Source organism: Ctenopharyngodon idella, chromosome 1 (assembly GCF_019924925.1).
Source record: "Ctenopharyngodon idella isolate HZGC_01 chromosome 1, HZGC01, whole genome shotgun sequence".
In the NCBI taxonomy this organism is placed as follows: Eukaryota; Metazoa; Chordata; class Actinopteri; order Cypriniformes; family Xenocyprididae; genus Ctenopharyngodon; species Ctenopharyngodon idella.
In genome coordinates, this window is record NC_067220.1 from 5961348 (window position 1) to 5982499 (window position 21152).

At 37.9% G+C, this 21152-nt stretch overlaps 1 long non-coding RNA gene across 1 annotated transcript; it reads right to left on the reverse strand.

Annotated features, from left to right (window-relative positions):
* Positions 1-1920: 1920 nt before the first annotated feature.
* On the reverse strand, positions 1921-20543 carry LOC127521281 (uncharacterized). The gene is made up of 5 exons (XR_007932317.1): positions 20393-20543; positions 20199-20316; positions 18509-18713; positions 4165-4314; positions 1921-3736 (listed from the first exon to the last, which is right to left on the reverse strand). It is a non-coding gene; the product is annotated as an uncharacterized LOC127521281 (long non-coding RNA).
* Between the last annotated feature and the right edge of the window lie 609 nt (positions 20544-21152).

Here is a 21152-nt window from a genome sequence, read left to right on the forward strand (position 1 = left end):
ACACTTACAAGCTTCCATGTCTTCAGTATACTTGTCCTTCAGTAGGCTAACTATACACTTAATCTGTAAAATCATGTACAACAACAGATAAGGAAAAAACAGTTAATAGGTGACTCATAGGAGTTCACTGTCTATCAATTCCTTCTTTCTGAGTCATTCTCTTACAGTTAATGTTTAAGCACAAAACTATTTCATGTTTTTTTTTTTACACTTTAATATTTGTCGGGGCAGTTTCAATGTGTGTGACTCACTAAACATGTTGAAATACCGTGAAGAGACTCGATGAGAGACTTTAATCCATGAGATATTTATAAGAAATTAAAAACATTATCATTCCCCTTCACCATTTATATACGTACAAGAACAGCTTTAATATAGAGAGTCTCCATCATTCAGAGCCTCTAAACATTCACAGATGAGTTATGTTGAATCCCTGGAGAGTTAAATGACGCATTATATGGTAGTTCACATGCCGAATCTTAAATAGCACATATTTGGCACAGATATGCAGAAGTGAAACTGACCAAAAGTAAGTTTGTTCTCTCCAAACTGCCATCCAGTTAGTCAACAGACAGACGTGCTTTTTCAGTTTCAGAACATTTGTTTGTTTGATCGGCAAATATCACGACCGAGACTACACACACACAGAAAAAAAGTGGTTTTTCTTGAACAGCGAGACATAATTGGGAACATTGTATTCATATTAGTGGAAACTGTAAGATAAACAGAGGTGGTCAAACATACAGCTACAAAACTCCATCAACAGACAAGCTTGGATGTGTTTTTAGTCAGAAGCTGGATTTTATGTGGGTTGAACCGAAAGAAAGAGTCACATTCTGGCACACTTAGAAATGTTCTCATATTAAGGAATGTTGCACAATCATTGTTTCCTGCCTCAGCATTTCACCTCCTTATAATTTCACCAAAACTCACTGGTGACAAACAGCCTGAAAGAGTCTGAAAAACAAACTCCCATATGTACATAATCAGGGTTCTCATGGAGTAAATAACCAAACAAACATTGCACATATTTTTTCTCAAAGTCCTGACTGATTAAATCTGACACTTTGAAAAAAAAATGCTGCAAGTTGGTTTGAAAATGGACAAACACAGCGATTGGGTTGTTTTGACCCAGCAGGTTGGGTCATACATCAAACATTTAGTTTTAAACTCAACTATTGTTTAAAGATTACTGTATTGCTCGCTTAAAATGAACTCAAAATAGGTTAGGAAAGGAAATTAACATTTATTAATCAATGAACATTTATTAATAAGTTTAATAAATAATAATTAAATAATTATTAATAAATGTTCACCTTTTGATTATTATTATTGCCTCTAGTAATTATGTGTCTGATTTTTAATTTTTAAGGTTCATTTTAGTCCGGCCATATAGTAATTTTTAATCAATAGTTGAGTTGAATAAAACTACCCTGCAGGTTGGTCAAACATTTTACCCAACTGCTGGGTCAAAACAACCCAATCGCTGGGTTTGTCCACACAGTAAAAAACGTTGGGTTACACATATTGGGTCACTATGTTGGGTTATTTTCCAAAAATGTTGGGTCATTTTTAACATTGTTGGGTTATTTTTTAGTAATAACCCATCTGTTGGGTTAAAGGGTTAGTTCATCCAAAAACATTCTGTCATTTCTCACCCTCGTCCCACACGGGATAATGACACAGAAGAGAAGATATTGTTGAATAAAGTTATTTTTTTTGTTTTTGTGCACAAAAAGTATTCTCATCACTTCATAACATTAAGGTTGAACCACTGCAGTCACGTCGATTGTTTTAACGATGTCTTTAGTACCTTTCTGGACCTTGAAAGTGTTGATTATATTGCTGTCTATGGACAAGTCATATACCTCTCGGATTTTATCAAAAATATTGTAATTTGCGTTCTGAAGATGAACGAAGGTCTTACGGGGGTGGAACGACATGAGGGTGAGTAATTAATGACAGAATTTTCATTTTTGGGTGAACTAACCCTTTAAATACAGTTCCCGCAACGACGGTTCAAATTTTAATAGTCCAGTGACTGTCAACAGAAAGAAGCTGCTGCAGTCTTATTATAAAAGGTAAGTCCTATCGTCTTTCATGTATATAACTTTTATAACATTAGATAATGTATACTGAAACATTACATATATTCTAAAACTGAATTTTATATTTTCAAAATGAAGTTTCGAGTAAGAAATTCTCTTTAGTCAGTTTTAACATTCTCCGGAAAGTGAAATCAATTGGAAATGAATCCTAGCTATCCCAGTTAGCGCGCTAGCAATAAAATAATTATAACATTATACTAGCGAAACTGTTTAGAGATGTACCTTATTCTGGTAATAATATTGTCTTGTGAAATGTATTCCAATAAACTAGGTAGCCTAAGCCTAGGTGTCAGCAAATGACATTCAGATGTTTTATGGTCTTCGTGATAATCTTTCATAATCACAGCTAAATTTGAACTTTATATTTGTACTTTTTTCATACAAGTGCGATTATAACTTGTTATACGTCGTACTACAGAGCGCGCCAGATGCGGAAAGAAAGAGCACTTCTCATTTGAGTCATGCTACACAGACCTTTAATGTATTTAACCTAACTTGGGTTGTTTTTAACCCAACATTTTTAGAGTTTATAGGCCTATTAGGGGCTGGAGCCGACACCGGAGCGGGCTCAGGGGCTGGAGTGACACTGGAGTGGGCTCAGGGGCTGGAGCCAACACTGGAGCAGGCTCAGGGGCTGGAGCTGACACTGGAGCAGACTCGGGCTGGAGCCATCTCTGGGCTCTCGATGAGGAAGGGAGTCATCTCTGGACGAGGAAGGAGGTCATTTCTGGATCCCGGACGAGGAAGGAAGTTAGAGTTATAGGCGTGGTGGCGGCCGTTTTGGCTGAGGGCCCAGATGTGGTGGGCATTTCGGCTGAAGGTTCAGGTGCGGCGGCCATCTTCGTTGAGGGCTCAGGCGCAGCGGCCATTTTGGCTGAGGGCTCAGATTCGGCAGCCATGACGGGACAAGACTCTGGAACGGCGGCCATGACGGGATGAGACTCGGGGATGGCGGCCATGACAGGACGAGACTCTGGACCAGTGACCATGACGGAAAGAGACATGGGAATGGCGGCCGTGACGGTAAGAGATTCTGGAACGGCGGCCATGACGGTAAGAGATTCTGGAACGACGGCCATCTCAGGACGAGACACTGGAATGGCAGCCATCTTGGATGGGGGACGGGTTCAAGGGCTGGAGCCGCGGTCAATGACTTGCACAAATTTGCAACAGAAATACTTTTATTTCAACACAATCAAAGTGACACACAATTAAATTATACTTCACAAGAGTAATTTAGAATTTCAACTTGATATCAAACTGAATGACAAAATGCACACATACACACAAAACAGCAACAACAACAAAATACCTTGAACACACTGTCATGGCTATCAATCATCAAAGAGCATTAAGGTTTTCGGATGTTTTTGTTTTCTTCTTCCCGGTAATTTCAGTAAGTTTGGCATTGATGGCTGCACCAATGCTGGAGGGCACCACATGAGGACACTTTTTGCAACGTTGCTCCTGTGAGACAAATAAATAAAAGGCAAAACATCGGCAGGGAGGGCTCTGTAATTACTTTGTGTCAAACCCAGTCCGCCTTCCAAGTCAGAGCTGACTGGCGACGTTGACAAACACTGAGACTTCAAGGGCCATCTTCACTTCATTTAACAGATTTGGTAGCTCTAGCAACAAAAATATAACAAAATAAGATATGATAAGGCAATCTCTTATACCTATTTACCAACTTGACTACCAATTATGTACTTATGTGTACATAATGGTCATCTAAGCTGATGAATTTAATGTCAATGATGCGTTTTACAAAGCCATCATGTCAGACCAAATGTTACAGAGGTTGGATAACTTTCTTGTCATATACTTGCAATTAATTAATAATGCAATTAATTACCAATAATTATTCAATTCTTTGTCTCAACTTTACATAGCAAGTTAATAATGAAACAGTATAGCAGTTCAACAATAATTTTAAAAGTTTGAAGTGCAAAAACAGTAAAAACTAAGTAAACCATCAAACAGTTTGATAGCTGGTTGCTGATTCACCACAACAGTAAAATAACTAATACATGCCTCTAATGAGCATTTTTCTTACTTTTTTGTTGTCATTTCTCAATTTTTCATTTTCCTCCATTTATTTCAGCTTCTTCTGAGTCTCTGTCAAGGTTGTGGCTTGATATTCATCAACAGTCATTCGGGAAACATTTCTCTGTGGTTTGGGAATCACTGTCCTTTTCCTTTGGGTCTGTCAAGGTCTGTCATCTTCTTAGATATCTGTCTTCTTACCTCTAAAAAATGTAAACAGATTAACATATTATGACTGTACCTGAAGGGGAGGGAGGTAGATCTCAAAGGAGATCTGGTAATACTTTATTTTAAGGGTCCACAAATATGTATGTGTTATGCACAAACACACTAGTAATTAATGATTAACTAATGATTAACTTAACATATAGGCTAGTAAGGGCATATTAGCCATTATTTAAAATTTATTAAACATTTGAAAGATCCACATTCATGCGATAAATAAGCAAAAATAAGCTAGTAATTAATAATTAACAGAATGTACAGTAAACGCCTTTTAGCCATTATTTACAACTTAGTAAACTATATTATTTGTGTAGTAATGTACTTCACCACTGTAAACCCTAATGCTCAAAATACTTAATTGGTTTGAGTAGGACAAACTTAAATTGAACAAATTAGTTCAGTTAAATTAACTGTTATGAGTATTTAGAACTTTCTTTTTCTTTCGAGTTCACAGCACTGACATATTTCAAATAAACTGAACTGTTTCAATGTTTTGAGTTGTATGAACTAATTTCTTTTAATTTAGACGAACTTAAGTTTAACTGAAACTGGACTGGGATTTCTATTTCCCAGCATGCTTTGCCCATGGCACTCAAAAGGGAGAGTAAATGCTAAAATTAAGTGTTATATAATGTTTTTGTGCAAGATTATTGGTAAGGGAGATTTGGTATCAATTAATGTTTTGTTATGCTAATTTAGAAGAGTTTCTGTTAATGTGGGTTTTTGGAGATCATGGTGACAAATGGCGCATGCTGCTTGGTTTGAGAACAGGTAAGTTATATATTTTAAGTTGCTGTACTCATTCAGTAAGTGCTATACCATGCTATTGTTAACATGTTAGCAAAATTTGCAAAACTTCCGTTAAGGGAGCATAGTGAGCATCGATGCTACCTGGTTTTCACGGTGCATTGTGGGACTTTTTAGGGAGCGAACGGAAGGATGCTCTGGAAGGATTCTGCGATTGAGACAGCCCTTAAAATGGCCGACTCCCTGATCAGTGCCCTGTCTACACTGCAAAAAATGCTTTTCTTACCCAGATTTTTTTGTCTTGTTTCCAGTCCAAATATCTAAAAATTCTTAAATCAAGAAGCATTTTCTAGACGAGTAAAAATTATTGTGTTGTTTTCAGAAAAAACAAGTTAAAATTAAAGGATTAGTTCACCCAAAAATGAAAATAATGTCATTTATTACTCACCCTCATGCCATTCCACACCCGTAAGACCTTCGTTAATCTTCGGAACACAAATTGAGATATTTTTGTTGAAATCCGATGGCTCTGTGAGGCCTACATACGGAGCAATGACATTTCCTCTCTCAAGATCCATAAAGGTACTAAAAACATACACCTCTGATTCGACACGCTGATTCATAACGCTCTGAAGCTGCCTGAAGCAGTGTTTTGAAATCGGCCATCACTATATAAGTCGTTATTTTGATTTTTTGGCGCACCAAAAATATTCTTGTTGCTTTATAATATTAATATTGAACCACTGTACTCACATGAACTGATTTAAATATGTTTTTAGTACCTTTATGGATCTTGAGAGAGGAAATGTCATTGCTCCCTATGTAGGCCTCACTGAGCCATCGGATTTCAACAAAAATATCTCAATTTGCGTTACGAAGATGAACGAAGGTCTTACGGGTGTGGAACGGCATGAGGGTGAGTAATAAATGACAGAATTTTCATTTTTGGGTGAACTAACCCTTTAAGTGAGTTTTTGCTTAAAACGAGCAAAATAATCTGGCAATGGGGTAAGCAAAGTATTCTTATTTCAAACCAAAAACAAGATTAATTTGCTCGTTTTAAGCAAAAACTCACTTAATTTTAACTTATTGTCTTCTTGTTTTCAGAAAAAAATAATTTTTACTTGTCTAGAAAATGCTTCTTGATTTAAGAATTTTTAGATATTTGGACTGGAAACAAGACGAAAAAATCTAAGTAAGAAAAGCATTTTTTGCATGGTACTGAACTAGGGTGCTGATTGAGACGCACACATAGTCCTCGATCGAGCAGCCATCTTGGAAAAGGGTGAGCAGCAGGTCAGCGGGTTTGATAGGGGTGTGGAGAGTGCCCATCTAGTTGTGTTCTGGTCTTCTGTCAAACACAGAAGAGGACAGACGAGGTAAGATAATGCAAACCAGTCTTTATTTCTTTATTGCAGATAAGAGGGAAGCAGAGTGGGAATGCAACACAGGTGAGGATGAGACTTTGATGAATGTAGACTGAATTCTGGGAAATGTAGTGATTGTGCTGGTGACCATGACAAACATCCTATAATTGTATTATGAATTTACAGTAGTCACAATGACTTATATAAATATTCAGTGATATAAATGAGTTTTTCTTTTCAGAATTAATATATATATATTTATATATATAATTGTTATATTGTCATAAAAGAAACAAATGTATTTTTGGATGTATTTGAAATTTAATATTCAATATTTAAATTAAGATTGAATATTTTTTATCTAATATTTTAAGAAATGCCTGATGAGATGATGAAAATGTTCTGAATAACAGGAATGAGGCATTAAACACATTCATTGGCCGCTGGGTGTCAGTGTTGCGCCATCACATTCTGTCCATTTAGTTTTTCCACAATTGCTTCATTTCTTGAAATCTTCACCCATTTTCTCACAACATTAAACACAAAACCAAATCTTCAAACTACACCCACAAAACCCCTGACTCTTCTGGCAAAAATCAAACAATCGACTCAAAACCATTTCACCTGTTCTCAAAATCAAACAAAGCTCTCAGATCACACTCACACCAGTCAATATATAAACACTACAGATCATTCATTAGAAACTACATAAAAAAATGGAGAACACTGAATTCAGAGCATGTTACAGAAAAATATATACTGTATACAATAAACAAAATCTGCAATTATGTAAAAAAGTATAGTAGGTGAATATATTGTATAGTATTTCTAGTTGTGCAGCTGTAAAATCAAAGTCCTTTAACAGCTGTTTTTGGGCTGTTCGTTTGAGTTAAAGTGGACGTTCACAGGTGGGTTTGGGTTGGTGTTTGTCTGGTGAGTCTATTTACAGTCTCACGATCCTCGTCTCGCTGCAGGCAGGCAGACAGGTGGCCATTAGCTCATGATGGAGCCGATGAAGGCTGTCTGCACAGATGACTGCCTCCTAGTTTGGGCTTCAAATGTCATTTTCTACGCTACATTTCTCAGCCTACGCAGACCTGGGCTTCTGTACCAATTTAGACGTCAACCCTTGACATTTCGCATGGTTTTCCGCAGTCACTCACCCACCCCAGGCCACGCAGAGCCGGATCTTTCTCGTGGTTTCTGTCCGTAGGAAGACAGGTGAACCGGGTTGATCCACATCAGGTGCTGAGGGTGAAGGTCATGTCCTGGTCTGGTTATCCGTGTAATTGCAGTCATGTAGACTCAATGCATCAGTAAAGGATCCAATGGAGTGTTTCAAATACAAGTGTCTTTACTGTTCATGAATCACAGCTAATTCTCAGTGAATATAATCATACACCACCGGAGAAATCTGTCACTTCATGAACAACATTATGTGAAGGAATCTTTATCTTAAATAAATACACAGAGATAATATTATTTACTCACTTTTTGCACAATTGCACATTACAGGAATAAATTGCATTTTAAAATATATTAAACAGAAACCACTTCATTTAAATTGTAATAATATTTCACAGTATTACCGTTTTTACTGTATTTTTGATCAAATAAATGCAGCCTTGGTGGTGAGATTAAGGGGCTGTTTACACGACACCAATTTTCAACTAAAAACGGAAAACTTTTAATGTGCTTTGGCGGTTCATTTACATGACATCGACGTTTTGGGGTCCTGAAAATGGGTTTCAAATTGCAAGTTTTTGAAAACGATCCCATTATCATCCCTGTGTAAACAACAAATGCAGATCTGTGAAAACGGCTATGTCATGCACATGCGTATTACATGTTTAGTCTATACACTTTTGGCGCAAGTGCTCTGTAAAAGTATAGTCTTTCTTTACAACCAAGCGGCAACATTCCGTTCTCTCTTGAATCCAAACGGAAGTGACTTAAACTGCAATTCATCGACTGGCCGCTAGAGACAGGCTACAAAAGGGAGTCAATCCCAATCCCATGTTAAAATGCCCAACTTTACAGCAGAAAAAAAAATGTTTTAAGCCTGGTACAAAAAGTGGTTTTGGTCTATATAGCTAATTTTGCCCTTCATGACAACTGTGAGGGGGGTGAATTTTTTTTATAACTTTAAGTTCTGCATAATTAAGGGCGTGGTCACTTGAGTGACAGGTGGACGCTGGCTTATTTGTTTGTGAGCGTCTAATATATATGATCGTATATAGATACATAAACATAAACGCTGCTCAGATTGCATAATTTCTTGAAGAACGATGATGGAGAGCAGATCGTTCAGAAGAAATGTGATGCAAACAATGGACAATATATCAACATTTCATGGATTTAACACTTTTGTGGACAAAAAGTGCTGTTGAATGTTTTTCAATGGATGCTTATGGACATTTTACCCAAGTGCATCTCGTGATTGCTATTTCATAACAACGTATGAAGTCGCGTTTTGATTTTGCGTGTTGTCATTTGCACACCCGACACAAATTACAATATTACTGTTGCTGGAGCATCTATATCATAAAACAGACACCATAGATTGACTGTAAACCCTTAGAACTTTCAAATGATGTATAATTTGTTATCTTTATTAATATTTTAGATAGTGTCTAAGATAGATTGCTCCTTAGCCTAAGCTAACTTGGTCACGTTGAGCTAGGCGGGCGTGGTTTCAGCAACCAGACAGCTCAGCTCCACCCACGTCCCGCCTCTTTGCCCATTGTTGGTTATCTAGAAGTGACGCGCTGCCAAGATGGCGACAGCCGGCTCCACCCACTTTGGGCTTCAGAAATGCTCTTCAGAAACCTATGGGTGGCATCACGGACACTACGTCCACAGTCTATGTTTACAACATGACATCCCCAACTACTGACCTGGCATGCATAATAAAGCATTTTTAGTCGTTTTTGCGGATCCGTGTGAATGGGGATCATTTGGACAGTGTTGTCATCTTTTTTTTTTAACATTGTTGTCGTGCAAACTTAGAGACTACTTTCAAAAACATTAAAATACCTTAATGTTTCCAAACTTTTGACTGGTACTACATCTGAGAAGTATTACAACTGAGAAACATTAAAAGTCTCAAATTGCTCATTTAATCTCATTGATGTCTAAGAGAAACAATGATTTTTCTCATCTACGTGACTGCTTTTCTGATTTGAGTAGTTTGCAATAATAAAAACCAAGTACGTTACATCAGTTATTCTCATCACTATATCAACTTTAAGTACAGTAAAGTGTGTAATAATACTGAAAACCATCAAACAACACCCACAAACTAATGGAAATGGTCCAGTCTCTCCACCTCTAACATCATACTGACCTCAATCCAGAAGTATGCTTATTCTTACAGTAGATGGTGTAGGATGTGTGTCATTAACTTGAACATGAACCTGCTGCAAGATAAACTAATCTAACATCAGCATGAAAGCATTGCTTGTATTTTCTCCCACTTTGTGTTCCAGTGTAATGGTGGTCCACTGCACAGTTTGGAAACATGTGAAGATCATTTGCATGGAAATGAGTTGTAGATCAGGAGATGAATGCTTGCCGATCAGTTTGAACACGCACATGCACAAGTCCAAACGCTCCAGAATAATAAACACTTCAGCGTAAGAAGCTCTGGAGGGTGTTTGTATGGGAAAACGGATCTCAAATGCTTGTCATGTGGAATAAACTGCTGGGAGAATCTCAATTATAAGGACAGTTGCACTTTTTCCTTATTACTATGAGTTTTTTTCCTTGCCTCAGTCTCCATGGGGTGTTGTATTGTGAAGAGTACTTTACCGATAAAACTGACTTGACTTGAAAGAAACAAAAACAGACCCAAATGAGTCAATAGTTGTCATCCAGTAGATATAAAGTGTAAATTAATTCTCCTAATTTCTGCTGGTATGTTGCCAATGTTTTTCCCATTAACATTAACAAAATAAACGTTTACATGCACTTAACATAAAATACAAATATTTTATTATATGTTTTATCAGTGACTGATAATTTATTTTTGGAGGTGCATGACAATTCCGACTTATCTGTTAGACATTAAGCAAAATGGAGACACCATAAAATCTAAAATCTTTGTATTTCAATGCTCCAGAATCTCCCACATAAAAGCGCCCAACAAAACACACTGACCCCAGAGGAAGAAATTCCTTACATGTAGCGGGATGATGAACAGCTGTGAGGGTGGAACGCTTTCTCTGGAGGGGATAGAGATGCCAGAGTAATGGAAGACCACGGCCAGAACTTCTCCCTCAGGCTAATGGGCCAGAAAGCCAAAGTCTCATTTTTAACAGACCTTTTGTCGCTTCCCCTCAGGCTCTTTGAGGAAACAAATAATGACTTCGCTCACCCTAATGATCCACATCAACAGACCTTTACGTGTAATGTTGTTGATCCGCGCGTGACGGATTTCGCGAGCTTGACAATGCTGGAAGGCATGCACGAACAAATAATGAGCATCTTTCACATTAAAGATGATTCATGGCTTATTCACATTTACATTTATGGGAAAGCTACACCGCGAGGAGCTTGATGCGAAGTTTAGTTTCAATAAATCTGCAAGCAGAACACAAACCCGTGATCCTCCGCCATTTGGATGGTGTGCGGTCATCTCCGTGACCCTTATTCAACATACATTTCTGTGCAGAACTTCAAAAAGGTAAAGGGGAGAAGTATCGTGGTGCCTGGGGCAGATAGCAGCCCAACATCCTGCATAAATTCCCTTTGATGTGTAACTTTGATCAGAACTAGATACTAATGCTGCAGCCATCCAGCTCTCCATTAGCCGAGACACCAGCACGCCGATTATGTAATAAATATAACGAACTGCCACTGAGACGAACGGGAACGATAACGGACAGATTCCTGCTGCTATTACTGACCTACTTGGGTTTGAGTTCAAGTTCACTTGAAGCTCCTTTCGAAGTTGGACATTCCTATTACAAATGGTGGCCGAGAGATCTCAACGCACTGTAACTGAAGAAAAAACATGCAAATAGAAAAAACACCAGCAAATTAAGAAAACATCTTCATCAGTTTGACAACACGTGCTGCAAATACTCACAACGCAACCAAATACAGAAACATACTGCAAATACTCACAGCGCAAAGTACTCACAACGCAACAAAATACAGAAATGCACTGCAAATACTCACAACGCAACCAAATACAGAAATGCACTGCAAATACTCACAGCGCAACTAAATACAGAAACAACTTGCAAATACACACAACGCAACCAAATACAGAAACATACTGCAAATACTCACAGCGCAAAGTACTCACAACGCAACTAAATACAGAAATGCACTGCAAATACTCACAACGCAACCAAATACAAAAACAACTTGCAAATACACACAACGCAACCAAATACAGAAACAACTTGCAAATACACACAAAGCAACCAAATACAGAAACATACTGCAAATACTCACAGCGCAAAGTACTCACAACGCAACTAAATACAGAAATGCACTGCAAATACTCACAGCGCAACTAAATACAGAAACAACTTGCAAATACTCACAACGCAACCAAATACAGAAACAACTTGCAAATACACACAAAGCAACCAAATACAGAAACATACTGCAAATACTCACAGCGCAAAGTACTCACAACGCAACCAAATACAGAAACACACTGCAAATACTCACAACGCAACCAAATACAGAAACACACTGCAAATACTCACAACGCAACCAAATACAGAAACACACTGCAAATACTCACAACGCAACCAAATACAGAAACACACTGCAAATACTCACAGCGCAAAGTACTCACAACGCAACTAAATACAGAAATGCACTGCAAATACTCACAGCGCAACTAAATACAAAAACACACTGCAAATACTCACAACGCAACCAAATACAGAAACATACTGCAAATACTCACAGCGCAAAGTACTCACAACGCAACTAAATACAGAAATGCACTGCAAATACTCACAGCGCAACTAAATACAAAAACACACTGCAAATACTCACAACACAACCAAATACAGAAATGACCTGCAAATACTCACAAAGCAACCAAATACAGAAACATACTGCAAATACTCACAGCGCAAAAAACTCACAACACAACCAAATACAGAAATGTGCTGCAAATACTGACAACGCAACCAAATACAGAAACACGCTGTGAATATTCACAACGCAACCAAATACAGAAACACGCTGTGAATACTCGCAATGCAACCAAATATGGAAATGCATTAAGGGGACCCCAACAAGTGACAAACCTGGCTGGGACTGCTTATTGTTCAATGTCTACTCCTCAGTGGTGTTGTCAATGACCTGAAAAAGTTTTTTGTTTATTTTAACATCCTGATCATATGTGCGTTGTGAGTATTTGCAGCGCGTTTCTGTATTTGGTTGTGTTGTGAGTATTTGCAGCACTTGTTGTCAAACTGATGATGTTTTCATAATTTGCTGGTGTTTTTTCTATTTGCATATATTTCCTTCATCTGCAGCACGTTGAGCTCTCTCAGCCACCATAATTATGATATTTTTAAGTCTGAAATATAATATGGAAGTAGCCTAAACAAAACAAAATAATGAACGACTTGACAAAATCATTTGAATTGCACTGAAAATGAACAATGAAAACCATATATATTGCTTCTTTATATATGGTAGGCTATTAAAAAAATATTTAAAGCAGCCTGTGAGTGGCATTTTTGTTGTCTACAATAGTGCCTTAATATTATTAAAATGCCCCAGCTAACAAAACTTTGTTCTGTTTTTCACTAATGTTCCCATAAAGTTATTAAAACATTATTTCTGAACGTTCAAAATGTGCAGTTTTTTAAAATGGTTTTAAAACATTTTTTCTTGGTTATGTGAATGTTAGAAAAAACATTAAGGAAACGTTCAATCTTATTCTGTAAACACAATGTTCTCTGAACAAGTGCTAAGTAATAACGTTTAAAAATGTTAAACGAATGTCTAGCTAAAACGTTTCAGGAAAAAAATTGACAACTTTGAATGAACCCGCTATTAATGTTACTGGAAAAACGTTTGTTCATAACTTTGAGAGAACCTTTAGCTAACATTCTAAGAATGTTCCCTGTTGGCTAAGCAGCATGTAAAATGTAAATAACTTTACAAAATCTGTAATTACTGTACCATTCACAAAAGACTTAATTTTATTTTTATTTTTTAATTAGATTTTTTCTAAATGGAGTAACAAGCTTAGAGAAGACAATTAGTTAAAATCCTGTGAGGTTGTCTTCCCAATTAATGCCTAAATTATGTAATGAAGTATAATGTAAAGCAATATAATAAAACATAGAATAGAATAATACATAAAAATGAATAAAAGTTTCCTGCTTGTACAGTATACACAACTTTGCTTGGTCATTCATGTGCTCAGAACTCATAAATATACAATATTTCAGCCTCCATTAGAAGTTGCCATCAGTATCCATTAAATCAGAAGCTCCTCCCAGACACTGACAGTGCAGCATCATGACACCTGCGTACACAGACCTTCACAGTCAGTCAGGAACATGTCGAGTAATTTCGCTCGACTTATTCCAGCTTACGAGACTTCCATCTATTCCCTTTTAATGAAAGCACCCAAATATTATTGCCTTGGTGTCTGTGATTATCCTTGTCAAGCTCAGAGTTGGTTGTGATAGATACCTAATGATCAGTGAGTGTAATCTTCCGTTATCTCAGGAACAGTTCACTTCATGTCACCGCGCACATTACTGCCAGTTTCCAACACAAATCTTTCAGGATTCTTGGCCAATGAGGCATCTGGAGTATTAGAAACGCAAGACATACAGTCGACATCTTTGTCAGTCAAAAAAAAGAGTCATGCAAAGCTCCACAGGTGATGGAAAATCCAATCAGCCTCTCGACAGCGATAAGGAGATGTTGGTGAAATGAATAAGGTCAAAATGCAGTTCCTGTGGGAGATCTCTTATTAATCGTAATGAAAGTTCAAGCCCTTCATCTAATAAGGTTAAGCACCGTATTTCTACATGTAGGCTAAATCATTCATCATGCATTTAAGAGCCAGTAGCCTTTTATTAATAATCATTAACAAGAGTTTAAAGTGGTTTTAGAGTAATATGTTTAGTTAATGTTGTCCCTGTGTTAATGCACTGGCCATTTTCCTTCAATCCCTGTTGGAAAAAAACCCCAGCCTAAATGGTTTTGTTAGTTTAAGACCACAGCAAAGTTCTTTTTCGTTCTTGGCTTAGGGGTAAAAACAAGTTCGAAATATGTGAGCAGCGATATACTGTTAGCGAACATCCTGACGCCGCCCATGCTGCTGAGAGCGACGTTTAGATGAATATGTAAATAAGTGGTGTGCGCTTTCCTTTCAACAACAAAAACATAAGAAAAAATGCCAGCGGTGAGAAAACAGCAGTCCAGAAAGCATCTGATCATAGTAATGTGAAATTGTTTGTTTGCAATTCAGTACTAGCAAAGTCATGTCATGTTTATTTATATAGCACGTTATACAATAGATCGCTTTAAATCAGCAACTTTATAGCATTAAACATGAAAAAACAGTGTCAGTGTCTCTTTCAATTAGAATTATAACTTCAGATTCTACTCTAAAGCGACTCTCCAGAGTGTTCATGCTGTTACTTGTGTATGTCTGAACTTGATGGACTGAACAGAAGAAACGAACCAGAGAAGATTTCCACTTTGAAGAAGGCGGAGTCTCAAAACCACGCCTACCTATTACATCGTATACAGCAGTAGGTACTAAATATTACTTTAATACACAGATCTAATGTACACATGCGATTTCTTTACTTGCCGTTTACAGACATAAACGACTGTGTTTATGTGAACTTTGTGTGTTTTGACATAACCTTGTGTGTATTTGAGAGTTTAAGCACAATAACATGTGAAAGAGAACTTAGTTTAAAGTCGGCATGAAGTCAAAATTGACAATTCTTATTTTTTTTATGGAATATTGTAGTATTTATTATCAATAATTTATACGTGCACTTTATTTTTTTTTTAAATTCATGTGCCCTCATAAGCTTTAATCAAAAACATTAACCTCCCCTCACCCTTCAAAACGACTCATCGTCTCTTCCTGTCACATGCTATGGCGCGAGGGTGGAGCTATCTGGAATTGCCAGCAGATCCAGTGACGTATGGGGTAAATGCTGTCGCTGGGGTAAGCTTCACTTTATAGAGATTAATGCATTAACCACCGCTGATGCCAGTTATTGGGGTGTACAGTACCCTCAAACATGGAAAGGAACCTGAGGACATGCTCAGTCAGTCAGGCTGCGTGTCCACTGGAGCGGAGCAAGCGACCAGAGCGTCTTTAGATTCATTCCTATGGAAGTTGAGCGTCACACTTAACTTACGTGCGAGCGTAAGGCTCAACTTCCATAGGAATGAACTGAAAACACTTGCTCTTACCCGCTCGCTCCGCACCAACGGACACACACCGTCAGTCAGTCAGTCTCCCTCGCGCGCTCTCTCGCTGTTTAGTGCCGTTAACCATCCTCGTCATCCTCAATAAATAAAGTTCTCACAGTAACGTGAGGGTGCTCGGAGTGAGTCCTGTGGAGAGAAATCCCCCACAACTGACTGCAAATGGGCATTCATATCTGCCTCCATTTTGTTAGCAACGCCCAATCAATTTCCGAAGGACGAAATCAAGTCCCGTCCTCTCATTTCAGATGCCGTTTCACTCAGATAGACGTCACAGTAGAGAAGAAAAGACAATCGCAACTTCCGTTTCATGCCGAATTTAATACTCACAGGATGCACCGTCTGAGAGCCAGCTTTCTGTGCGTGTGCCTTGGGTGTGTGCGCTCAGAAAGTTTAGACTGATAAGACTTTAAAACAGACAGATAAAAAACTTTCAAGATGATGACGAACTGCAATGTCATGTGAGCGTGACCGTGATGGAGATGATAATCAAAACCAAACAGATGTTTAGTGCTTCTGGAAAGCGGGGGCGGGGAGCAGCAGCTCATTTGCATTTAAAGACATGCACGAAAACAGCATGTTTTTCCTTCCACTCAAAAATGAGCATTTACAACATGGTATAATAGATGAAATGCTCCCTCCAATCCATCTTTAGAGTGGAATTCCCCCTTGTATATCAACTTTGTCGACTATGAGGAGGCATTTGACAGCTTGGATCGAGAGATCCTTTGGAAGGTCCTTCGGCACTATGGCATCCCAGTTAAGGTGGTCTCCCATAACAAACAGCAGATACAAGAGAAGACTGATGTAGTGTCATCTCATATCAGATTGGCCTCAACATTAACAGGGATAAGACTAAGATTCTCAAGATAAAATTCACAAGCAAACACCCAGTCATGCTGAAAGGAAGTCCCCTGGAAGAAGTCCAGTCCTTCACTTACAGGGCTCTACGCTAACATTTTTCTTGTGCTCCTCAAAAATTTAGGAGCACTTTCTGATCAATAACAGACATTAACTTTCCCATTACAGTGCGATATTTGCCCCTTTAAATTAATTTTCATGGTCATTTTTACCATTATAAGAGAATTTTTTTTCTAATCTTATTAAACGGATCTGCTCGTGCGCGAGGTTAAAGCGACCATCTATGGGAAAAGCTGGATTCCACCAAAGCATTTTTCTCTTTATGCACACAATAATAATCTTTTACATTGTAATCCTTTTATTTTTAATATTTGGCACGTTTGTGTGCTGCTGCGCGTCCCTGTGTGTGTAACAAGCAGAGTGTATGCACTCCTGTTGTACACCCCTCTATAGGCGCGTATTACTAACGCGCTCTTTAAATAACAAAGCAAATATTACGCAACTGACTTTAGACCAGGTTTCAGTTGGTCAATGGCACAGTCTATTTCAGTTGCCTTAAAATAGCAACACGCCAACAATGCACCTGAACACACCTCGTTTTCAGACCAGCACACCTATGGGCGAACAGATTGGTGCAAATGCATTTGCTATTTAAACAAAGTGGCGCAGGACATGAAAATGACATCTGCGTCGGGCTGAAACTACCAAAAAACACTTGCATCGCGCCTGGCTTTTGATAGGGCCCTTACTTAGACTGTTTAATGCAGTTTGTTGGTAAATAATGTTGAATGAATGTTTTAAATAGAATTCTTTGAATTTAGAAATATGTAAAAATTTAACTTTAAAAGTATAATTTATCTATATACTATTAAAATTATTTTAAGTAGAAACAGTCTATCTAAAGTGTAAATATGAAAAAAAAAAAAGTTTTAATGTGCGAATCACTCATTAAATCGTTCAAAAAACACAGATTCATTCAGTAATCACCATTGCTTGGAGATGTGCAACAGCTCTGGTGTGGCTTTGTTTGAAACTATTTTCACGAAGCAAAAACAGACAGTATATTGGGGCTAAAATGTTAAGTCACTTAATATCAACTTGTTTATTGTACTTCAATAAGATCAGTAAGTATCACATTTGCAATCATGCCAATACTCAGAGAAACAGGAGTCTACTCATCTTATAGTACATAACTTGCATATTAGGCTTGCTATGATCGACGGTGTTACCAGTGTTCGGAAGTCAGATTTCACCTCTCTTTTCTGACTAACAAGACGATGGATAAAGATTTGGTTGCAAAACGAAATGTAAAAGCAAATATTTAAGCGAGTCTGTCATGGTACTGTTTTGTTGTTGTGTTTTTCATTAAGAACAATAATGAACCCACCCACCATTCAAGCAATTGCCGCTCCGAATTGCTGCTACTTAAAAAGCGAAAGTAGACTAATATGTGCAAGGGCATTCTAAAGGGCATTTTTTTTAAATTAATTTTTGTAGGCATTTTTGCCCCAATCCCCCGTTAATTTCCGACTTTGCTTATGATCATCCAAATGTAGCCTAGTGTTTCCAGTTAATTTGGCTGAAACATCTCCAGCATGAGACGGTCTGGTAACTGCACATCACCTGTTTCACCTTGTAAACAATTTTAAACAAAAGTCGCAAATGCGACCGAAATGGTCGCAGTGTAGAGCCCCGACTTACCTGGGCAGCATCATTGACCAACAGGGCGGCACAGACGCAGATGTCAAGGCAAGGATTGGCAAAGCAAGAACGGCCTACATACATCTCAAGATGGCCATCAGGAAGGTCCAAACCTTCATCAACAGCTGTCTCAGAAGATTTCTCCAGATCTGATGGCCTGACACCATCAGCAAAACCAACCTTTGGGAAAGGACTCACCAACTCCCTGCAGAAATCAGGAAGAGAAGATGAGGCTGGATAGGGCACACTCTTCATAAACCACCAACCAACATCAACAGGCAGGCATTGAAGTGGAACCCCCAAGGAAAACGGAAAAGTGGACGTCCAAGAAACACCAGGCGATGTGACCTTGAGGCCAACATTACCAAGATGGGCTACACTTGGAACCAGCTGGAAAGAATGGCCAAAGACAGAGGACTTTGGAGATCTGTGGTTGGCAGCCTGTACCCTGGCAAGGGTGATGGGTATAATTAAGTAAAATAATAATAAATGATCTATGGGGTATTTTAAGCTGAAACTTCACAGACACATTCTGGAGACACCTGAGACTTAAATTACATCTTGTAAAAAGGGGCATAATAGGTCTCCTTTGAAAATTAAGGTTTCAAAGGATTTTTTTGTTGTTGCAGTTTTGCAGTGATGCCATAGAAGAACCATTTTTGGTTCCCCAAAGAACCTTTCAGTGAACTGTTCTTAAAAGAACTACTTTTTATTGGTGTGAAGAACATCCTAATAATCTAAAGAACCTTTTTTCGCACTATAAAGAACCTGTAGTGCAATGGAAATGTTCCGTGGATGTTAAAGATTCTTCATGGAACCATAAAGAACCTTTATTTTTAATAGTGTATAGTGAAAAAAGGTTTTTAGGCTTAAATAGATCAAGCTCTTGGGCACAATAAGCATGTCAACATTCAGCACATTCTTTTATCCCATTTATATATATACACATTTTAATCTATCTTTAGCGTCAACAATCAGCGTATACGGGAACCCTGGAGTATGACATATGGGGAACCCACAATGAATTGAACATCAAATAAAGATTAATTAGCATAAGTTATTACTACAGCATGTGTGCGTGTGACGTCATTAATAACAGTCGTACATTGTTGAACTAACGTGGATCAAATGCGACCAGTTTCGGGAACCAGTTATGACTAGGTAGTTAGTTTCTACAACGATGCATCGTACTATCATCGTTAACCGTGAGTTACATAATTGTACGAGAAATGCGGCCCTGAAGTAAAAACCAGTTGAAAATCAGTGATCCACTGTACAGTGATGGTAGTTTTATCAGACTTTGTATATTAGTGAAGCTGTTCTGCTGTTTTGGGCAGAACTCTTCTAAACAGTGTTGCCAAGTACGCGTTTTTTCAGTGGAATTGAGCTACTTTAACACTGATGCCGCGGGTTGAAGCCACCCCATACAATAACATGATATTTAGCCCCTGGAATGCAAATTTTACCAGGAAACCCCCCGTGAAACGCGACTGGGCTAGTTTTGAGTAGCAATTAGGCGGGTTTCGTTGTGAAAACTTGGCAACCCTGCTTCTAAACACGTTGGAGTTTTTAGATTGCCACACTTTATTGTTTTCCTTCACCATGAGATTATGCAGTAAATTAGCCTGATGCCTGGAAACGTGCTGATCATCCCAAACCTCATTTAAAAGAAAAAAACAACTTTTTTCACCTCCGAAAACCTATTTTGTATCCTTTTCTTCCTTTCATTTCCAATGCATTTCAAGTGTTCAGTCCTGATGTTGCTGTGCCATTTTGCAAACTTCAGTTTGATAGTTTCCTTCAAATATCTGTAACATTAAAACAGGTGTGTTATAATTCAGGCAGTTGATATAAACATGTCAACAGTTTAATTAACTTGCTCACCGAGATTCTCTCTTCAAACTGTTGCTCCAACATGACTAGTCATAGTTTTCGGTCATGTGACTGCCGCGGAGACCTGGAGGGTAAAACATCCACTGAACAGGCCTGTCAGTTTTCCATCTCAAAAGAACAAATACAAAAATATGTGTAAGTTTTTGTGCACTTGTTCTAAAACACTTAACATGAAAAACACTTAAAGTGCCTTAGTGTGCTAAAACAGTGATATTAAACAATCAAATTCAGTATACAGCTCATCGATGAAGCATACTATATACAGGCGAGGAGATACAAACACAATGTGTTGTTTTCTTTATAATGGTTTTCTATGGACAAACACTTAACCAGAAACTGTGTGTTGTGTTTATATTCACGGTTCATCTGCTCCCCTGTATATAGTGTGCATTATCCATAAGGTGTATACTGAATTTGGTCTTTTAATATCACTGTCTTACTAGATAAGTACTTACTACAAACCTGTTGAAAATGACTGGCTGGCAGCAGAAGAAAAATCTTGTTTTGCCCTCCAGGTGGGTGTTACTTTAAGGGTGTGACCTCACATGAAAACTATGAATTGTTGATCTGACAGAGAATGATTAATTATTTATAAATTGTAATCGTTTACTGATTCCAAATTACATCCAAAATCCATTACATTACACATTTAAGGTAATGTAATCTGATTACTTTTAGATTACTTTTGACCTTCTTGTTTATCACATTGATTTGAAAAGGATAATCTTGTAGCATGTTGATATAAAAATGC